Source organism: Pan paniscus, chromosome 6 (genome assembly GCF_029289425.2).
Source record: "Pan paniscus chromosome 6, NHGRI_mPanPan1-v2.0_pri, whole genome shotgun sequence".
Classification (NCBI taxonomy): domain Eukaryota; kingdom Metazoa; phylum Chordata; class Mammalia; order Primates; family Hominidae; genus Pan; species Pan paniscus.
Window position 1 is genome coordinate 62,342,899 of NC_073255.2, and position 22,711 is coordinate 62,365,609.

The 22,711-nt window shown below is 46.8% G+C and overlaps 1 pseudogene; it reads right to left on the bottom strand.

Moving 5' to 3' along the window:
* Positions 1 to 27: 27 nt before the first annotated feature.
* Positions 28 to 8,719, bottom strand: LOC117978054 (uncharacterized; annotated as a pseudogene).
* Between the last annotated feature and the right edge of the window lie 13,992 nt (positions 8,720 to 22,711).

Below are 22,711 nucleotides of genomic sequence, written 5' to 3' on the forward strand. Positions count from 1 at the left end.
ATCTTTGAGATGATTGACACGTTAAATGCAGCCTCCTGTGCTGCCCTGGGGCGCCACTCTCACTGGGTTCTTGGCGGTGCTCACCCTACTTCACCTGCTCAACCCAGGCTCCTGCGCCCCCGGAGTCACGCCATGGGAGCGAGGAGCTTGCCGAGGCCCTAGACAAGGACCATGAGGAGGGGGTGCACGTGGAGTCCCCGCGGATAGGCTGGACGCCGGGCAGGAGCCTTTGCGGGGGTGCACAGCCTTCTCTGGAAGCCCTGGTCGCTGCCCGGTGCCTGCTGCGCCCTGCGAGCTCCACGGCGGTGGAGCCAGGCCTGCACTGCCTGCTCTCGGCCCTGCCTGCGGACCCTCTGCTCTTTGTCTTGCCCGTGGGGCCCGGGGCCTCAGCTGGCCCGGGATTCCTGAAGTTAGCTGATGATGGGCTGGCCTCTGGGACTGGGTCGTGGGCCTTGTGCACTGGCCGCCACGTCACCAGCGCCTACCCGGGGTGCTGCTGGAGATGCGGGATGCCCGGGCTCGGGCTCTGCTGGGTCCCCTGGCGCTGCGAACCCCGTCACCTTCCATCGCGGCCACCATGCTTCCCGCTGGTCAGCCCTGTTCTGCAGCCTTCCTGGGACCCCTCTGGCCCCAAGGAGGCATCACTCACAGCCGCTTGCGACACCGGGGCCGCCTGAACCTCCGCCAGGGCTGCGCCGCGCAAGTGGCTCCAGCCAGCCAGCCCTGGCCCATGAGCAGGACTTTCCGCTCCTCGAGATGATCGCCCTCGGCAGGGATACACGGCTATGGAGGAGGCAGCGGATACCTTCCAAAGTTTGTGGACACTCTTCTGCCACACCCAAAGTTTCACCATCAGCTGCGATGCCGACTGGGGCGTAGAGACCACTCCAGGATGTGGACCAGGCAGTGCCTTTGCTGGGCATCCGCAGTGCTGACCACCCCAAGTGCAGACCCGCACTTCGTGTAACTCCTACTGCACGTTCCACATCCAAAGTTCTGTTACCATTTCTAAGCAAGAGAAATCAAAAGAAACTGAAATCAGAAAGAAAGAGAGACAGAAAGCCATGAGCAAAAAAAAAAAAAAAAAAAAGCAAAACCTTTTGGAAAGCATAAAACACCCCAAAGCCAAAAACTAATTCTTATCTCTTTTAAACCTTCTGCACTTCTCCAATGATGAATGATTTTTTTTTTTTACCACTGACAATTCGTAATTATTAACTTCTCCGGCATTAATGAATAGAAATTGAATCACATGTGGGAGTATAATTTGTATCATATGAAGCTTTTCATATTTTAAAAAATAATTGTTCAGTTTTTCTCCATGGATTAACAATTAATGGAAAATTTTCAACATTGCTGTGTTAATGTCTCCTGAGATAATTAGATGTGAATAATCTTTTATAAACATAATTTCCTGGGTGGAATTTCTCATCTTCAGGAGCTCCATAAATAACCATGTCCCAAGAGAACTGTGAATTTGGGAACTGCAAGAACTGAGTCCCAACTTGTCCAGCCTGGAAGCTTTTGGGTGATCACTCTTGCAGATGACTTCACTGCCTTCTGTTGAAGGGCCAGTGAGAGCCTGGGGGTTTCAACCTGCAAGAGCCTTACCATTTTAGGGTTAGCTTTAACAATGAGGAAAAGGCATACTTTTTTGATATTCTCCGTATGTAATAAAATAGTTACCAAAACAAAGCAAAGTGTGAGTGGTGACTGTTGAGAGGACCCTTTCTATCTTTGCTGGGTTCCCAGAGATTTCTGGGTTTCTTTTGGAGTCGATAGTATTTCCATGTTAATTCTGAGCTCTTAAAACCCACAATATGAGTTGCAGCCAGTGACTAGAGTTGCAGCCAGTGACTAGAGTTGCAGCCAGTGACTAGTGTTGCAGCTTGTTAAACTGATCACTGGTGGTAGAGCCTTTTCATTCTGCTCACTTCTTAAAAGGTCGGCTTGTTCAGGGATTAGTGCTCCCTTGCCAGAAATAAGCAGTTAGGAATCAAGTAAAGGAGTCAGCTAAAAGCGTAATTACTAAGTAGTGAGGTCACAGCTAGATGGTTGTTGATCTCATTTTCTCTCTTCTGCTGATTTCAAGGCTTTATACCATGTTTTGATGTAACATAGAATGTATACTATGAAGGACAAATAGTCTGTTAGCTTCTTGGAGCTATGCTCCATTACTGGAGCAGGGGACAACAATTTGAAGGACATTACTACTTAGACAGTTTAATCTGCCTTTGGCTAGAATAAACTTCAAGTTCCAAGGGCTGGGTTCAGTTGTTATGCAAATTTAGATTGTTGCGGTAAAATTTCCAAATAAAAGGATAGGACTCTTTAGATGAAATAAGAATTTAACTGTATTTGAACCCTGTTGAAGGCCAGACAAGTTTAGGCAAAATCCCATGACTGAACACTCTGTGATGAGTCCCTTTAAATTCCAACATATAATCTATGTTGGTAAATATGATACGTGCACTGGAAAAGGATGTGTATTCAGTAGTTGTTGAGTGTCATGTTCTGTATATGTCAGTTTATGTCAAGTTTCTTCATTGTGTTCATCAAATTTCCCTTTCTCTTATGGTTTTTCTTCTGTTGGTTCCATCGGTAATTGAAAGGTATGTTAAAATCTATATTGTAGATTAGTCCATTTTTCTTTTAGTTATATCAGTTTCTGTAGTAAATAATTTGAAGGGATATTTTATATTTATACATATTTAAAATTGGCATACTTTTCTAGTGACTGACATTGTAAAATCTTTTTTATCTTAGCTATATTTCTTGGCTTAAGACTAAACTTTCAATAATAACAAAGCAACATGAGCTTTGTGCTGATTAGTGTTTGCAGGCATGTTTTCCATTGTTTTACTTCCAAATGTCTGGATTCTTGTATTCAGATAAATTAAATAAACATAAAAAATAAATATAATATAAAACATTAAAAACTAAATATTCTAAAAATCCAGCCAGAGATGTTTCACTTTTAATTGAAGGGTTTAGGACCATGGCTCTCACACTGTGTGCTAAGGTGCCCTGAGATGCTGTGTTTAACTGACAGGGGCACCAGCGGATAGTGTGTGAGTATGTGTATGTGTGTGTGTGTATTTGAGATGGGGGTCTCACTCTGTCCCCCTGGCTGGAGTGGAGTGTGAGGTCTAGGCTCACTGCAGCCTCTGCCTCCCTGAGTAGCTGGGACAACAGGCATGCACCACCACGCCTGGCTAAGTTTTGTAATTTTAGTAGAGACGGGGTTTTGCCATGTTGCCCAGGCTGTAAATTTTTGAGAGAAACAAAGCAACATTTGCTGGAAACCTTAAGAACTACTAGCCTGAGGCAGTTCATAGTTTCAAAAGTAGTTAGTTAGAAGTGCATTTCTTTACCTTTAAGGTGGGTGTTGTTAATCACCGCGATGAAAGCAAGTATTGTGCTAAAGTCAGTGTGGAATAGGAATAAGGTCCAGTGGTTGAGATCCAGTCCGATTTTAAGATTTGAAAAGTTGTGCTGTGTGCCCAACAGGCACAAACATCCCATTAGTAAGTAAATTGTGCTTTTTTAAGAAAGAAACAAAAATACTGTTTCTACTTCCATTGCGTGTTATTTTTTATGTGTACTTGCAAATCCATCACCAAAATAAAAATAATGAACATATCCAGCACTCATAAACGTTTCCCCTTGCCCTTTTATAATCCCAAACTTTCTGTATCTTCCTACCTTACCACTCTCCCTGGCAATCACCAATCTGTCACTATAAAATAGTTTGCCTTGTCTAGACATTTATATAAATGAAATGTAGTATGCACCCTTTTTTGGAGGGGTCTGGCATCTTTCACACAGCATAATTATTTTGAGATTCAGCTATATTGCAGGCATCAATAGGTCATGAATTTTATTACTAAGTAGTATTCTATTGTGCAGATCGGTCACAACTTACATATCCATTTGCCTGTTGATGGGTTTTTGCATTGCTTCCGGTTTTGGACTTATACAAATACATTTGCAATGAACATTCATGTACATAAGTTCCTATAACTTTGAGTAAATATTAGGAGTGCAATAGCTAATAGGTTTAGGTTTAGTTTTAAGAGACTGTCAAAATGTTTGCTAAAATGGTTGTACCATTTTATATTTTTATCAGCAGTATATAAGAATTCCACACTCTTGCCAACACTTTGTATGGGCCTTCTTTTAAAGTTTTAGACATTTTCATGTGTGTACAGTAGTATTTTATTGTGGTTCCATAATGCCTAATAATATTTAGTATCTATGTACTTACATGCCATCTGTATATATTTGGTAAAGTGTATGTTCACTTTTTTTTTGGCTTCTTCTTTTTTTTTTTCTTTGCTTTTTTTCTCATTATTAAATTTTAATAGTTTCTTTATATACTCTGGATTCAAATCCCTTATTAGATATGAGACTTGCCAGTATTTTCCCCTTGAATTTTCTTTTTTGTTCTCATAACACTATCTTTCAATTAGCAGATGCTCTTAATTTTGATGGGGTCCAATTTATTAATTGTTCTCATGCATTTGGTTTCTGGGGCTTCATCGAAGACATTTTTGATTAATTGAATATTATGAAGTTTTTTTTCTTTATTTTCATCTAAAAGTTCATATCTTTTAATACTTTATTTTATATTTAAGTTAATGGTCCTATAAGTGACAGAGCTTTAACCCAAGTCACTGTCATGCATAGCTGGACCCAGGGGCTTATATAAAATCATCAAGAAATGTTCTCCTTCTTTCTCTTGACACTTTTCCTTTTGTTTTAGCCTCATTTTTTCCTTCTGAAGATGACTCTCTTCTCTCTCTGTAGCAAGAGACAGTGCTACAAATAACCTACTTTACTTTGTCCTCACAGACCACAGTGGTAGAAAAAGCAAGAGTCCTTCCTGATGATTCCAAAAAAAAAAGTACTGAAACAGTTGCTATGATCCAAGGGTAGAGTCTTTTGCCAGAGCTGGGCATCATGATCACCTCTAGGGCTGGGGCTGGTAGGTTGGGTCAGGCCTAGTTGGTGCTCATTGAAATGGTCCTCAAAGAAAAGGGGGGCTCTCAAGAGGAGGGTTGCTGAACACCCCACCAAAAAATAGCCACTGTGTACATACCTACAATTCCTTGCCAGTTTATAAGCAACTGGTTGGGTGGAAAATGACTAGAAATTCAGTTGTCATTAACTTTCCTTTATAATGTCAGTAGGATGAGCCATACATTTCACCTGTTGTGGGTTATGTCCATGATAGTCATTTCTGTGTATTAGGTATCAATTTGGAGTATCATCTGAAGAAATATACTATTTTGTGATGTTATCCTTAAATTAATATTTTTAGGATAAAGAATTATAGGATGAAAGAAAAGTGTAGGATAGAAATAAAAGAATAGAGAAAATGAGAGCATGGATATACTGCAGAAAATGGCCAAACAGGAAAAGTACTTGTGAGAGGTACTGAAGTACATAAGTGATATCACATAGACCTCCAGGAAATTACAACTACTGGCATAAGAACAAATTATCCGAATAGTCTTTGCTAATACTGAGTCTTTTCTGCTTGCAAAAGAAGTAAGAATGGTAAGGAATCGGGACATTGTTCAGATAGGCCTCAATGCATTTATTCATTTACCTGTTGATGGGGTTTGGGGGTATTAATGAAGGATGTTAAAAAATAATAATGGGCATGTTAGGTAATCATAATTGATTTGTCCATTTGGTGTGAAGAACATTTTGCCTACCTTCTTTTTTGTCGAGGGATTCATTTTTAATGTCATGTTGGATTCTATGGCTTACTAAATGTGTAATTGCCTATTTATGGATTCTGAAGAATTTTATAAAATGTATTTGCCAAACATTTTGAAAGCTTAGAACTTCTCCAAGGAAGAAGTTCTTTAGTGCTTTAGTGCTGCCCTGACAAATATGGTAGCCACAGCCATGTGAATATTGAGCATTTGAAATGTGGCTAGGCTGGATTGAGATGTGCTGTCAGGGGAAAACACACACCAGATTTTGAAGACTTAGTAGGAAATAAAATTAAACATATCTAATTAATAACTTTTATATTGGTTACACATTGACATAATATTATGTATGTATTTTACATATAAATATACATTCATGTGTATGTGTAATTAATATCTTCACATGAAATACTTCTCAATTACAATTGGAAGAATGATGACTTTGTGGTGGAGAAATCTGGCACAAACTTGATCATATGCCTCCTGCTGTGATGTCTTAGGAAGACCACAGCATTATTTCTGTGGTTTTCTTGTGAAAGATACGTGACCTAAGTCTGGATGTGGAAACCCATCAGATGGAAAAAGGTGAACACATCCTTCATAAATGCTTATGCTCTTTAAAACTCTTAAGGTTATGAAAAATAGGGCAAAACAGGGGAACTGTTTGAAGTTGAAGACTTCAACTTGTCTTCATGACATGACATGACATGACAATTAATGCAATGGGAAATTGTGGATTGGATCCTGGATTACAAAGTTCAAAAAAATGTATTTAGGGCGCCACTGAGAAAATTTGGATGAGATTATAACATCTGTTGATTGGACAGTAGTGTTGGGTGAATGCTGATATCCTGACATGGATGATTATGTTCTGGTTATGAGAACTTTCCCCAGATTCTTCATCGTTTGCCTATTGCATTCATGGACAATGTGGCGATGGTAGCAGGAGAAGATGCTACATGTTTCCAATAACATGAACTTCCCTGCAGCAGTGCTGCCTACTGCCCAGATGAGTGCCCTGACTGCCGACAATGAGCAATGCTGAGACCCTGGAAAGAGGAACTACCTTGCTTAGACCAGACAGATTTCTGGTAATGTTGTAATAATATTTTTTCCCTTCCTTCATGGAAGTGGTAAAGAATTGCCCTCACTGGAATAGATGCATATCGGAATATGGACTCTGCTTCATATGCTTCTCATAGCATCAAATTATTTACATTTGCTGAGTTCTTATTCTCTGCTATCATAAAATTACTACTGATGATGGAGCTTATTTTATAAAAAAAGAAGTGATACAATGGGCTTCAGCCCAGATTTATTGGTCTTGTGACATCCCACATCACCCAGAGGAACATGACCTCACAAGAATCAGTTACTTCACCAACTGTGAGACCCTGAGGGGCTGGGTGTTAGATGCCCTGACCCAAGAGCACTCCTACCCAGAATGCATGGTTCCATGTAGCAAGGATCATTGTGATGGTGGTGATGATGATGGTGAGGATGGTGATGGTGAAGGTGGAGGTGGTGATAATGAAGTGATACTTATCTTGAGGATGATGAAGGTGATGATGATGGTGAGAATGGTATAGGTGAACATGGTGATAGTGAGAATGGTGATGGTGGTGATTGTGATGGTGATGATAAGGATGGTGATCGCGAAGGTGGTGATGATTATAGTGATAGTTATGGTGAGGATAATGGTGATGATGAGGATGATGATGATGAGAATGGTGATAGTGATGATGATAGTGAAGGTAATGATGATAATGATGATGATTATGAGGATGGGGAGGGTGACAATCATTATTACGGTGAGGATGGTGATGGTGAAGGTGGTGATAACGATAGCGATAGTTATGGTGAAGATGCTGGTGTTGATGATGGTGAGAATGGCGGGGGTGAGAATGGCGGGGGTAAGAATGGTGATGGCGATGATGATAGTGTTGGTGATTGTAAGGATGGTGATGGCGATCATGGTGATGATGATGATGGTGCTGACTGGGCTATAAGGTAAAGGAGGCAGAAAAGTGGCAGTTTCTAGGAAGTATAGAGCCAGCTGGGAACTGCAAGGCAACCTTAGTGGGGGTGGAAGATGTCGGGCCCTTGCCTCATTTCTAGACATCTGGGGAAAGCTCACCCCTCACAGTAGTTCCAGGAACCCCTATCCAGCATTTCCTTCTCACAATCAGCATGGAGCTTTTGGGGTGCAGAGAAGTGTCTTCTTTTCACTGCACTCTGTGGGAAGGGAAAATGGGGAGTGATATTTATGAACCCAGTATAATACAGTAGGGTCTCATCTCGTATATTTTGGGAGAATTTTCAGCTGAAGAGAGCAAGCCTCAGAGAAGTCAGGTAACTTTATCTTCAGTAGCATCCAGTTGTGATTTATTGAGCAGTTACTATGTGCCAGGCAACATGCTGGGTGGTTCCTTATATGTTATCTCATGAAATCCTACAGCAACACAAGGAGACAGACATAACTACCCCATTTAAAAAATTGTGGTAAAATAAACTAAAATTTACTGTCTAACTATGTTTAAGTTTACATTTCGGTGGCATTAAATACATTCACAATGTTGTGCAACCAATTTCCAGAATGCTTTTCATCTTGTAAAACTACAATTCTGTAACTCATTTAAAAACTACTCCCCAATCCCCACCCTCCCCAGGACCTGGTAGCCACCATTCTCTTATCTGTCTCTATGGATTTGACTACTCTAGGTGCCTTGGAAAAGTGGAATAATACAGCATTTGTCTTTTTGGTCTGGCTTATTTTGCTCAGCCTAATGTCCTCAAGGTTCATTCTTGACGCAGCAGGTGTCAGAATCTCCTTCCTTTTCAAGGCTGAACACTATTCCACTGTATGCATAGACAGCATTTTGTTGATCCGTCCATCCATCCATGGACACTTGGCTTGTTTCCACCTTTTGGTTATTGTCGATGATGCTGCTCTGAACATGGTTGTGCAAGTATCTCTTCCAGGCTAGCCCCATTATACAGAAGAGCATAGAGAGATTCTGGGAGGAGGCATGACCTGCCTGGGGCCTTTGGTGAGGTGCTGGTGGAGGATCTCCCAGACCTCAAAGGCAGAGCTCCTCTCCTCACCCCATTGCCTTTCTTAGGACCTGCCTCCTGCTCCACCACACAGTGCCCACTCCCTGGTACTAGACTTGTTAAGGCCTCTTTTTTTTTTCTTTTATTTATTTATTTATTATTATTATACTTTAAGTTTTAGGGTACATGTGCACAATGTGCAGGTTAGTTACATATGTATAAGGCCTCTTGATCCCTGAAAGTTCAGGGACAGGAACTGGTGCACACAACTACAGTCACTCACTTCTCTGTCCCCTACTTCAGATTCTGTGCCAAAAAATACATGACAATGACCTGCTTTCCACTCTTTCACCAGATGTGGATGAGGCTCTTACTACATGCCAGGCATGTGTGGGCACTGGATGGAGACCCCTGGGAAATGAGATGTGAGCTCCTCAAGGCCAGGGGCATCCCTTTCACTTGCTGCTACCCTGTGAGGGATGGAGGGGAACCCTGAAGCATTGGAGAAGTACATGAGTGACCTAGCTCAGATGATGATATCATAGTAACCCTGTTTATTATGACCTACCATGTGCCAGGCATTGTGCGAAGTAGTTTGCACACATTACCGGTTGTAAAGCTCAGAGACAACTGTAGGAGTGAATCTGTTATACCTCCCACTTTACAGGGGAGGAAACTGACCCCCAGAGAGGTGAACCAGTCTTCCCCAGGCCTTGCAGCTAGTCTCTGGGATGTGGATCCAGGTGGTCTGACTCAGAGATCCCCTTATCCTCTTGGTTTTTGTCCCTGCAGCCCTCTGGCGTGTCTCCAGGGCCCCGTACCCTTGGCCATCCCCAAGATGACCTGGACATGGGCTTCAGCAAAGGCAGCAACCCGAGCACATCTCCATTTGATAGGGAGGAAGCTCAGGCCCACCACAGGAGACCTGGGCTGCAGGTGGTGTAGGTGCTGGCTGAACCACGGTGCACCCATGTTGGAGGATGCATCCTAGGATGGGCAGAAGCAGGTGGTCTCCCTGCCCAACAACTGATAGTGGTACCTGAGAACAAAGGAGGAGGAGGCTTGGGACACAGGTATGGAGAAGCCCAAGAGGAAGAAGAAGATTTGGACTATGGGCTGCTGGATGGCCTCAAGGACCCCCTCCCAGAAAAGGAACTTTGAGACTTATACCCAGGGCTGAGATGAAAGTGCTCCCTATTTTCTATCCTGGAACTGCTGCAAACCTCAGTGTGACATCACAGGGCCTCATTTCCCTATTTGTAAAATCGGATTTTATGGGGGTTCCAATGAGACACTGGACCCAGAGCATTTTGGGAATTGTAAAAAATGTACAGTGAGGGAATAATTATTATCAATGGACCATTGCTCTTCCAATAGTTAGTATTCTTTAGCAAATATTTGAAGGTAAAATATGATTTGTTGAGGAGGTTTGCAGCAGCTGAGGCCCTCAAGAGTCTTTTCTGTCTCCATTCAAAGCTGGCCTCTGACAGGGACCTTCTTGGTGTTACCCCTGGGCCCCTCATCCTTTGTGCAGGCTTCTCACGGTTCTTATTTCTATTGCATCTTGTGGTTCCCTAGTGGATGGCATGCTCCGTCTTCACTCAGAGCTAACTGCATCTTCTCCAGGCCCATGTCCCTTGTGCAGCACCCACTGCTCCCTCACCAGGATTCAAAACCTTCTGTGACTGACCTCTGCTGACCTCCCAACTTTATCCCCCCTCATTCTTTCTGCTCCTCCAGTTCCATGCCTGCGCACCTCAATCCTGTGGCTCACTCTCTCACCCAAGCTGTTCTCCATCAGGATTTCCTTGGCTCCCTTTTCTGCTAGGCAAATTTGTGTTCATCCTTCCAAGCCCTGCACAGATGTCCTCCTCTGAAAGCTCTCCCTGAGGTCACAGAGTCCTGGAAAAAGGTAGTCCTTGCTCCTCTGCTGCCTCTGGGTTTTGTGCCTTTATCACTTTGGTGTGACTGCCTGCCTCCTGCTGAAGGGAGGCATTTTGGCTTTACTCACCTCAGTATCTCCTGGGTCCAGCTGGGTGTCTGGCCTGGCACAGAATCGGTGCTCATCAAGGGTGTATAGAACTCACAAGGACCCAGGAATGTTTGGCAAATAATACCACCCTCCCACACTTCTCCAATGTTTACTTTCTAAGCTCCTTTACTCTTTGACATTCAAATTTCTAAATGGCCTGTATGTATTTACAAAGCCTTGGAAAACGCCTTCAGAGGGCAAACACACCCCACCAGCAGAGTGTGTTTGCATTGACTAGGATTATGGATGAAGTTCAGCTTTCTGGCAAATGAATCATTTGGCATTGGCTGAGTATCTGCTCTGTGCGGGATACTCAGCTGTGATCTCTAGAAAGAGAAGTGAACTACTGACGCAGTCCTTGACCCCGAAGAGCTCAGAATCCAGTGAGCTTGATTTCTTGTAAGTTAGAGACAGAGTTCAGAGCAGAGCTCAGGCAGGAGAAGAGAAGTAAGGTGGACACACCAGAGGCAGTGACAGCCACACAGCTGTCTGGGGACACTGAGTGCAGCAACAAATAGCTTAGGCTGCCTTGGCAGCCCAGGAAGGTATCACAGTCTCCTATTGCAGCATCTCAGTGATACTTTTGTTATGCTGATCTCTGCAAAGCCCCTCTGTGCCCCAGCCCAGGATGGTGGCAGCCATGCTGTAGAGAAAAGGTCAGTGACCAGGACCACAGGCTCAGAGCTTGCACCCTGGACCACCTGGGAATGGGAGCCCTTCACATGTTCTCTGCCTCTGTGTTCAGGTTGGGGGTTGGGGGTCCTTGTCAAGGAAGGGAGATGACCCCCATGCTGGGTCAAAAGGACACACTCCCAGGAACAGACTGTCTCTTCTTTCTGGGTAATTTCTGCCTCTGCAGTGAATGGTGAAACCAGACACATCCTCTCTGTTGGTATGACACAAAGACAGGCATTCCTGCTCATGGGCTGAATCTTCAGATGAGGGGAGGTGTAGCACACTCCTGTGCTCTGCTGACTAAGGCAGGGACACATGTCACCCCATCAGAATGAGTGCCAGACCAATGGCTACAATAAAATCATTTCCAATATTCAAAGGAGTCACCTTCATTCATCTACAAATAGTTTTCCTTTTCTTTTCTTTTCTTTTTTTTTTTTTTTTGAGACGGAGTCTTGCTCTGTCACCTAGGCTGGAGTGCAGTAGCATGATCTTGGCTCACCGCAACCTCCGCCTCCTGGGTTCAAGCAATTCTCCTGCCTCAGCCTCCCAGGTAGCTGGGACTACAGGCGCCCAACACCACATCTGGCTAATTTTTGTATTTTTCATAGAGACAAGGTTTCGCTATATTAGCCAGGCTTGTCTTGAGCTCCTGACCTTGTGATCCGCCCACCTTGGCCTCCTAAAGTGCTGAGATTACAGGTGTGAGCCACCGTGCCTGGCCCAAGTTTTTTTCTATAAAACCACCTGTTGCACTCAGGGTAGGGTAAATGACGCATCATGCCTGCTGGCAACATGGGCCCTATCTGGAAAGTGAGTGCCACCACCATGGCACAGTGCTGTGCAGTGCCTGTGTGGTGCTGAATCTCAGGAGCAGCCCCCATCCTGTGAACCACAACTACAGGGAAAGCCAAAAAAAGTGGTGGTGCCTAGGCATGTGCCCGGTGGAAGGGGGGAACAAGTGACATTTCCATCACAGCAATGAAAAATTAAAGAAAAGCTGGGAACCAGGAGGGGGCTTGTGACTGACCAGAGTCAAATTTTGAAATTCCTGCCAGAGGAGCAAAGAGGTTTCTGCAAAATTCACCCCACCGCCAAAGCTCCGTCGCCCAGGTAGCCCTCACACAACGTCCCCTGCAACAAGACCCAGCCCCAGCCCCAGCCCCAGACCCAGCCCAGTCCCCTTGGTTCCCTGACATTCGTTAAAGCCAAAAGATCCAGGGAGTCAGTCCACCCAGGAGCAGAGGAGAGGATGTCCCTCAAGAATGAGACAGGAAGTGCAGAGGAAATGTGACACAACCTGTGCTAGAAGACAAGGCAAGGCCAAGTCGGCTAGAGCTCATTCTAGGCAATCCACCCACCCATGAAGGGAAACATGGAGAACAAGCAAGCTTTTCTGTCTGAGACACTTATGGGAGCAAAGAGCTCCACGGTCACTAGATCTGCCCAATCAAGCAGAAACATGTTTGGAGAGAGAAACAATCATAACAGGGATCTCCAGGAAATGTCTTCCTGACAGAGTGGGAAGTCAAGGACTGGGAAGTCCCTCACGGACAGGGAAGACATGTGGCCAGAGCGTGAGGCATCTAGGACAGGGGAGGCAGAGCAAGAGGGAGGAAAGAGGAGAAGGAGCAAGAGGGAAGACAGCGCAGAGGGAGGACAGAGCAAGAAGGAGGACAGAGCAGAGGCCGGAGCCCAGGCAGGATACAGCATTGTGCCACCGCCACGGGTATAAGGGGAGGGGTTCCAAAAGGGTGGCTTGTCCAGAGAGGCCAGCGTTCCAATGACAGGGATTGTTGCCATCTCCGATTCCCGGCTTCCTCCTGCAGACTGTATTGTAGTGTGGCTTCATTTCTCAGAGAAGAGCCGTGAAAAGATAAAATCATCTTCTCTGACGTGGGTCCGCTCCTCTCTTGCGGGACAAAGAGCTCCTGTAGGGCTCTTGTCCTCGGCTGCAGTGTGTTCATCTTGATCCTAGAAAAGAGGCCGCTCAGGATGGGGATGAGATTTCAATTGCTCCAGGACCGATGCATCTCCTCACATGGACCAGGTCTTCACACACCCAAAGCGGCTTCGCAGCGGCAAAAGCAATTGACAACCAGCCTCATGACCCAGGCAGAGATGCAGAAAGAGGCTCACCAAAGACAGGCCGCCATGAGAGAAATCGCTTTGTGGTGCAAAGGGCACATTCGGACAAAGACACACACACACATGGGCGCACACACACACAAACCGACAGAGAGAGGGAAAGAAACACACAGAGACTGAGAGAGAAAAGAGAAACGGACACACACACAGACACACACAAACACACACACACACAAACACAGACACACACACAGAGTCATACAGCAGAGGCATTGAAACACACACCCCCAGGCAAGCCCTGAGGCTGCGGGGTTCTGCTCTCGACGAGAACGACACTTGGGTGAGAGAGCAGCCCAGGGGCATGCAGGCAGACCTGTCCTCGAGATGACGGCGGCACGACTTTTGGGGAGACTCACCCCAACCAACACCGTCTGGGCAGGCCTGAGGCTGGGATGCCGTGCTGCCTCCCCCAGACTCGGCCTGGGGTTTCCTCATCCTGGTCAGCCCTTTGCGACTCCTGGCAGCCGGAGACGTCCCTGTCGACCCCGTGGAGAGGTCAGGCCGGAGTCTCAGAGCCCCGACACCCAAGCACTGCCACGGAGGGCTCCTGTTAGCCAAGCCACCGGGACTGGTTTCTAAGACAACCGTGGGAACCACTGTGAGGGGAGAAGGCGCTCGCGCCTCACGCATGCGCATTGGCTGGGCCAACTGGCTCTCTGCTCCTGGCAGTCAGGCCGCGTCCCCTTTAAAGAACGCCGCCGCGGCAGCGGCGTCTGGATCTGGGGTCCAGTTTGGGGCAGCGTGGGAGAGGGGGCCGCGGGTGTCTTGTCCTGTCCCAGGGCCAAACCCCCAGGAGTCCTGCCCTCAGGACCTCCTGGAGCCGACTTCCACCGAGGGAGGGGGAGCTTCAGGATGACTCCCCTGAAGATCTGATTTTGGCCCCCTACGAGTGAGATAGGATGGGCTCACCGCATCTGGTGAGGCAGGCAGGGCCTCGCTGCAGCACAGAATGATGCCATAGGTCTCAAGGCCTAGTGTCAGCTGCAACTTCACTGATCCATCAGCCCTCTGTGTCCCTCCTCCTTGGAAAGAGCAGTGGCCTGCCCGGCTTCTAAAAGCCCTGGGGCTCCGGAAAGCCGACTGCTCTTTACAGGACTCGAGCAAACAGGAACAGGGGCGAATCCGAGGGGGAGACCATGTGACCACACGCGGCACTGGCGTATCCCACAGTGGATGGTGTGAACGTGTGTCACCGGAGGCATACGGGGCCACCGTGAAACAAACGGTGGTGTCCAGGCATGTGCCGGTGGAAGGGGGGAACGAGGGAACTTTCCCTCAATGCCAAGGAAAATCAAAGAACACCTGGGACCCGGGGGGTAGGAGTCCTGTTCCTGACCCAAGCCACGTTTTCCAATGCCTACCAGGGGAGCAAAGAGGTTTCTGCAAAATTCGCCCCACCCCCAACCCTCCACCGCCCCAGTAGCCCTGACGCAACTTCGGCTGCACCCAGCCCCAGCCCAGTCCCTTTGGTTCCCTGATATTCGTTTCGGCCAGAAGATCAAGGGAGTCAGTGCACCCTGGAGCAGAGGAGAGGATGTCCCACAAGAATGAGACAGGAAGTGCTGAGGAAATGCGACACCACCTGTCCTGTAAGACAAGGCCAGTCACGGTCGCCCAGCGCTCATTCTAGGCAATCCACCCACCCATGAGGGGAAACGTGGAGAAGAAGGAATCTTCCCTGCCTGAGACAGGAATGGAAACCAAGAGCTCCAGGGTCATGAGACCTGCCCAATCCAGCAGAAACACGTTTGGAGAGAGAAACAATCGTGTGACACGGATCTCCAGGAAGTGTCTCCCTGACGGACTGTGAAGTCATCTTTCTTGAAGACATTTGGCCAGAGCGAGAGGCATCCAGGCCCCTGAGAAACAGGAGACGCAGAGTAAGAGGGAGGACAGGGCAGAGGCCGGAGCCCAGGCAGGATACTGCACCTTGCCACCACCGCGGTCATAAGGGGAGGTGGTCCCAAAGGGTGGCTTGTCCGGAGAGGCCAGCGTTCCAGTGACAGGGATTGTTGCCATCACCCATTCCCGGCTTCCTCTTGCAGACCGTATCGTGGTGTGGCTTCATTTCTCAGAGAAGAGCCGTGAAAAGATACAAGCATCTTCTCTGACGTGGGTCCACTGCTCTCCTGCGGGACAAAGAGCCCCTGTGGGGCTCTTGTCCTCAGCTGCAGTGTGTTCATCTTGATCCTAGAAAAGAGGCCGCTCAGGATGGGGATGAGATTTCAGTTGCTCCGGGACCGACGCATCTCCTCACGTGGGCCAGGTCTTCACACACACAAAGCGGATCCAGGGCGGCGAAAACGATTGACAACCGGCCCTCATGACCCAGGCAGAGGCGCAGAAAGAGGCTCACCAAAGACGGGCCGCCATGCCAGAAGCCGCTTTGTGGCGCACAGGGCACATTCGGCCAAAGACACACACGCACACGGGCACACACACACAAACCCACAGAGAGAGGGAAGGAAACACACGGAGACTGAGGGACAGAGACAGAAGAGAGAATGGGTGACACACACACAGACACACACACACAGACACACCCAGATACACACACAGAGTCATGCAGCAGAAGCATTGAAACACACACCGCCAGCCAAGCCCTGAGCCTGCGGAGTTCTGCTCTCAACGAGAACGACCCCTGGGTGTGAGAGCAGCCCAGGGGCACGCAGGCCGACCTGTCCTCGAGATCACGGCGGCACGACTTTTGGGGAGACTCACCCCAACCAACACCGTCTGGGAAGGCCTGGGGCTGGGATGCGGTGCTGCTTCCTCCGGACTCCGCCTGGTGTTTCCTCATCCTGGTCAGCCCTTTGTGACTCCTGGCATCCGGAGAGGTTCCCGTCGACCCCGTGGAGAGGTCAGGCCGGAGCCTCAGAGCCCCGACACCCAAGCACTGCCACGGTAGGCTCCCACTTTGCCAAGCCTCGAGGACTGGTTTCTACGACAACCGTGGGAAGCACTGTGATGGGAGAAGCTGCTCGCGCCTCGCGCATGCGTATTTGCTGGTCCGACTCGCGCTCCCCTCATGGCAGTCAGGCTGCATCCCCTTTAAATAACGCCACCGCTACTTGGCAGCGGCGAGGCTCCTGATGCAGCTGAGGCAGCGGCTGGATCCGGGGTCCAGTTTGGGGCGGCGTGGGAGATTGGGCCTTGAGTATCGTGTCCCAGGGCCAAACCCCCAGGAGTCCAGTCTCCAGGACCTCCTTGATCCGACTTCCACCGATGGAGGGGGAACTTCAGGGCACCTACTGGGTTCTCAGGACTCCTCTTCAGATCCTAGTTTGGACCCCTCCTTGTTAGAAAGGATAAGCTCAGCACATCTGGTTATTCAGGCAGGGCGTCGCTGCAGCACAGAATGTTCACATGGCCCTGAAGCCGTGGTGTCAGCTGAAAGTTCACTAATCAGTGAGCCCTCTGCCTCCCTCCTCCGTTGAAAGAGCAGTGACCTGCTCCGCTTCTAAAAGCTGTTGGGCTCTTGCAAGCTGACATGGCTTTCCAGGATAGGTGCAAACAGGGACGGTGCAAATCCGAGGTGGAGACAATGCGATCACGCATGGCACTCGCGTATTTCACAGCAGATGGTGTGAATGTGTGTCACCGGAGGCATATGTTGTGATGGCGAAACCAACATTGGTGTCCAGGCATGTGCCCAGTGGAAAGGCGGAACAAGTGGCCTTTCCCTGAGCTTGAAGGAAAATCAAAGGACACCTGGGAACAAGGAGGAGGCCTGGGCCTCAGTCCAAGCCGCATTTTGAAATGCCTGCCAGAGGAGCAAGGAGTTTTCTGCAACATTCACCCCACCCCGAAGCCCCTCCCCTGCCCAGGTAGCCCTGATGCAACCTTCCCTGCACCCAGCCCCAACCCCTTCCCCAGGGCCAGCCCAGTTCCTTTGGTTTCCTGACATTCGTTACAGCCAAAAGATTCAGGGAGTCAGTCCACCTATGCGCAGAGGAGAGGATATCCCTCATTTGTGAGACTGGACGTGCAGAGATAATGGGACACCATCTGTCCTAAAAGACAAGGCCAGTCACGGTCGCCTAGCGCTCATTCTAGGGAATCCACCCACCCATGAGGTGAAACAAGGAGACCAAGGAAGCTTCCCTGTCTGAGACACGTATGGAAGCCAAGTGTTCCAGGCTCATCAGACCTGCCTAATCCAGCAGAAACAGGTTTGGAGAGAGAAAGAGTCATGACACGGATCTCCAGGAAGTGTCTCCCTGATGGACTGGGAAGCGATCTTCGTATAAGTTATTCAGCCAGACCAAGAGGCAACTAGGCCCCTCAGAAACAGGGGAGACAGAGCAAGAGGGAGGACAGAGCAGAGGCCAGAGCCCAGGCAGGTTACAGAACCTTGCCATCGCCACGGGCATAAGGGGAGGAGTGCGAAACACGTGACTTGTCCAGAGAGGCCAGCGTTCCAGGGACAGGGATTGTTGCTGTCTCCCATTCCCGGCTTCCTCTTCAGAATTGTATCATGGTTTGGCTTCATTGCTCAGCGAAGAGCCATGCAGGGGTACAGCCATCTTCTTGAAGGTGGGTCTGCTCCTCTCCTGCCGGACAATGAGCTGCTGTGGGGTTTTGTCCTGGGCTGGAGTGTGGTCCTCTTGATCCTAGAAAAGAGGCCGCTCAGGATGGGGATGAGACTTTGATTGCTCTGGGACCGACGCATCTCCTCACGTGATCGAGGCCTTCACAAACCCAAAGTGGAACCGCCGTGAAAATGATGGGCAACCGGCCACAGGACCCAGGCAGAGACACAGAAAGAGGCTAACCAAAGACTGGGAGACATGCAAAAAATCGCATTTTGGCGAACAGAGCACATTCGTCCAAAGACACACACGCACACGGGCATACACACACAAACACACACACACACGCAGACCCATAGAGAGAGGGAAAGAAACACACAGAGGGTGAGAGACAGAGAAGAGATAATGGGAGACACACACACACACAGAGTCCCACTGCAGTGGCACAGAAACACACACTCCCAGGCAACCCCTGAGGCTAAATAATAGTGGAAAATATGTATCTAAGAATACACTTGGAACAGAAATGTGAAAAACCAAAAGTAAGACATATTATGAAGGATCAAATATAAAATGACCCAGTGCTAAAGAGGCAACAAAGAAAATTGTAGAAGAAAATGACAAGAGGCATTGTGCCTTAATGAGTTTGTGCTACTATATAAGAAAATACACTAGGTTGGGTAATTTCTGAAGAACAGAAATGTATTTCTCACAGTTCCATAGGCTGGAAGTCCAAGATCAAGGTGCCAGCAGGATTGGTGTCTGGTGAGGGTCTGCTCTCTGCATCCAAGATGCTATCTTGAGCACTGTGTCTTCAGGAGGAAATGCACTGTGTCCTCACATGGCAGAAGGTGGAAGGGCAAAACAGGGGAAGCCCACTCCCTCCAGTCCTTGTGTAAGGATCCTAAACTCATTCGTGAAGACTCTCCCTTCATGACTGAATCACTAGCTAAAAGCCCTACTTCCTAATCCTATGACATTGGTGATTAATTTTAGGGGGACACATTCAGAGCATAGCACCCTATATTCAATTTCTTAAAAATTATTTTGTTGTTTTGCTTTTCTGTTTTTCAAATGGCTTAAAGTGCACAAAATTGGATTAATCATAATCCTTGGATCATAGCATACCTTGGCTCCATTTCATCCTTGTCTGTGCCTGGGCCTCTGTGTAAATGTATTTGAACAACATGGTAATTACTTGTGAACTTACAACACAACCAAAGAACTAGGGTTCTGACCCTAACATCTCCTCCTCTGTCCTTTTTCCCGATTTTCACCCTTCAGCCCGAGGGTAACTACTACCCTGAATTTATGTTTAGGATTCTCTTCCTTTAAAAAAAAAACATTGTTTTATTGCATACATATGATTACCCTAAATGACATATTATTTAGTTTTTAAGGGTATAATTTATTTACCCATTCTTCTATTAATTTACCCATTCTCCTATTAATGAACATTTGGCTTATTTCCAGATTTTTGCTATTACGAATGGCATTACATGAGCATTTTTTTTTTTTTTTTTACTACTTCTGGTACATATGGGCAAGAGTTTCTCCAGGGCCTATGGTAGAGGAATTACTTTGCCATAACATATGAGAATGCTCAAGTTTATAAGAATCCAAATTGCTTTCCAAAGTGGTTGTTCTAATTTAAACTCTCACCTCCTGTATTAGTTCGAGATGATCTTGTTGATCCACAGTCTCTCCATATTTGGTGATATGGTTTGGCTGTGTCCACATCCAAATCCCAGCTTGAATTCTATCTCCCAGAATTCCCACATGTTATGGGAGGGACCCAGGGTGAGGTAATTGAATCACGGAGGCCAGTCTTTCCTGTGCTATTCTCATGATAGTGAATAAGTCTCATGAGATCTGATGGGTTTATCAGGAGTTTCTGCTTTGGCTTCCTCCTCATTTTCTCTTGCTGCTGCCATGTAAGAAGTGCCTTTTACCTCCTGCCATGACTCTGAGGCCTCTCCCACCATGTGGGACTGTAAATCCAATTACAGTTCTTTTTCTTTACACCTCTTTTTCTTCTCAGACTTGGGTATGTCTTTATCAGCAGTGTGAAAACAGACTAATACAGTAAATTAATACCAGTGGAGTGGGGTGCTCCTGAAAAGATACCCAAAAATGTGCAAGCGACTTTGAAACTTGGTAACAGGCAGAGGTTGGAACAGTTTGTAGGGCTCAGAAGAACACTGGAAAATGTGGGAAAATTTGGAACCTCCTAGAGACTTGCTGAATGACTTTGACAAAAATGCTGATAGTGTTTTGAACAATAAGGTCCAGGCCGAGGTGGTCTCATATGGAGATGAGGAACTTATTTTGAACTGGAGCAAAGGTGACTCTCGTTATGTTTTAGCAAAGAGAATGGCAGCATTTTGCCCCTGTCCTAGAGATTTGTGGAACTTTGAACTTGAGAATGATAATTTAGGGTATCTACTGGAAGAAATTTCTAAGCAGTAAAGCATTAAAGAGGTGACTTGGGTGATGTTAAAGACCTTCAGTTTTGTAAAGGAAGCAGAGCATACGGTTTTGGAAAATTTGCAGCCTGACAATGTGATAGAGAAGAAAATCCCATTTTCTGAGGATAAATTCAAGCTCTCTGCAGAAATTTGCATAAGTAACAAGAAGCTGAATGTTAATCCCAAAAACAATGGGGAAAATGTCTACAGGACATGTCATAGGTCATCACAGCAGCCCCTCCCATCACAAGCCCGGGGCCTAGGAGGATAAAATGGATTTCTGGGTTGGGCCACGTTCACTGTGCGGTGTGTAGCCTAGGGCCTTGTTTCTCTGCGTTTCAGCCCCTCCAGCCATGGCTGAAAGGGGAAAACATAGAACTCAGGCCATGGCCTTGAGAGTGCAAGCACCAAGCCTTGGCAGCTTCCATGTTGTGTTCAGCCTGCACATGCATAGAAGTCAAGAATTGAGGTTTGGAAACCTCCACCTAGATTTCAGAGGATGTTTGAAAACACCTGGATGTCCAAGCAGAAGTTTACTGCAGGGGTGGTGCTTTGATGGAGAACCTCTGCTAGGGCTGTGCAGAAGGGAAATGTGGGGTTGGAGCCCCTACACAGAGTCCCTACTGGGGCACTTCCTAGTGGAGCTGTGAGGAGAGGGCCACTCTCCTCCAGACCCCAGAATGGTAGATTCACTAACATCTTGCACCATGAGCCTGGAAAAGCTGCGGACACTCAACATCAGCCCATGAAAACAGCCACGAGGTGGGCATACCCTGCAAAGCCACAGGGACAGAACTACTCAAGGCTGTGAGAGGCCACCTCTTGCATCAGCATGACCTTGATGTGAAACATGGAGTCAAAGGAGATCATTTTGAGCTTTAAAATTTGACTACCTTGCTGGATTTTGGACTTGCATGAGGCCTGTAACCCCTTTGTTTTGGCAAATTTCTCCCATTTGGAACAGCTGTATTTACTCAATTACCTGTACCCCCATTGTATCTAGGAAGTAACTAGCTTGATTTGGATTTTACAGGGTCATAGGCAGAAGAGACTTGCCTTGTCTCAGATGAGACTTTGGACAGCAGACATTTGGGTTAATGCTGAAATGAGTTAAGACTTTGAGGGACTGTTGGGAAGGCATGATCTGTTTTGAAGTGTGAGGACATGAGATTTGGAGGGGCCAGGAGCAGAATAATATGGTTTGACTATGTCCCTACCCACATCTCAACTTGAATTGTATTGCTCAGGATTCCCATGTGTTCAGGGAGGGAAGCAGGGGAAGTAGTTGAATCTTTGGGGCTGATCTTTCCCATGCTATTCTTGTGATAGTGAGTAAATCTCACAAGATCTGATGGGTTTATCAGTGGTTTTGTCTTTTGCTTCTTTTTCCTCCTTCTCATATTCTCTTGCCACTGACATGTAAGAAGTGCTGTTCATCCACCGCCATAACTCTGAGGCCTCCTCAGCCATGTGGAACCCTTAATCCAATTAAGCCTCTTTTTCTTCACTGTCTTGGGTATGTCTTTATCAGCAGTGTGAATATGGACTAATACATTTCGTATTGTCAAACTTCTTAATATTTGTGGAGAGAATAGATGTGTAGTATCTTGTGCATTTCCTGGATTACTAATGAGGTTGAGAAAATTTTTATGTTTTGCAGGCTTTCTCTTTTGTGAAATCCCTATTAATGTCTTTTCCCAACTTTCTGTTGGGTTGCTATTTTTAAAATTAATTCATAGGAGCTCCTTATACTTAGTTGATATGATATTAACTCTTTCATAGGTTTCAGTTACTGCAAATATCTTCTCTAATTCATAGTTTATCTTTTCACTATTTTACTTTATTTTTTAATTTCTATTTTTTGTTTTTGAAACAGAGTCTCACTCTGTCATTCAAGCTGGAGTGCAGTGGCTCACTGCAACCTCCACTTCCCGGGTTCAGACCATTCTCGTGCCTCAGCTTCCCAAGTAGCTGGGATTACAGGTGTCTGCCACTAATACCCCGCTAATTTCTTGTATTTTTGGTAGAGATGGGGTTTCACCACGTTGGCCAGCCTGGTCTCAAACTCCTGACCTC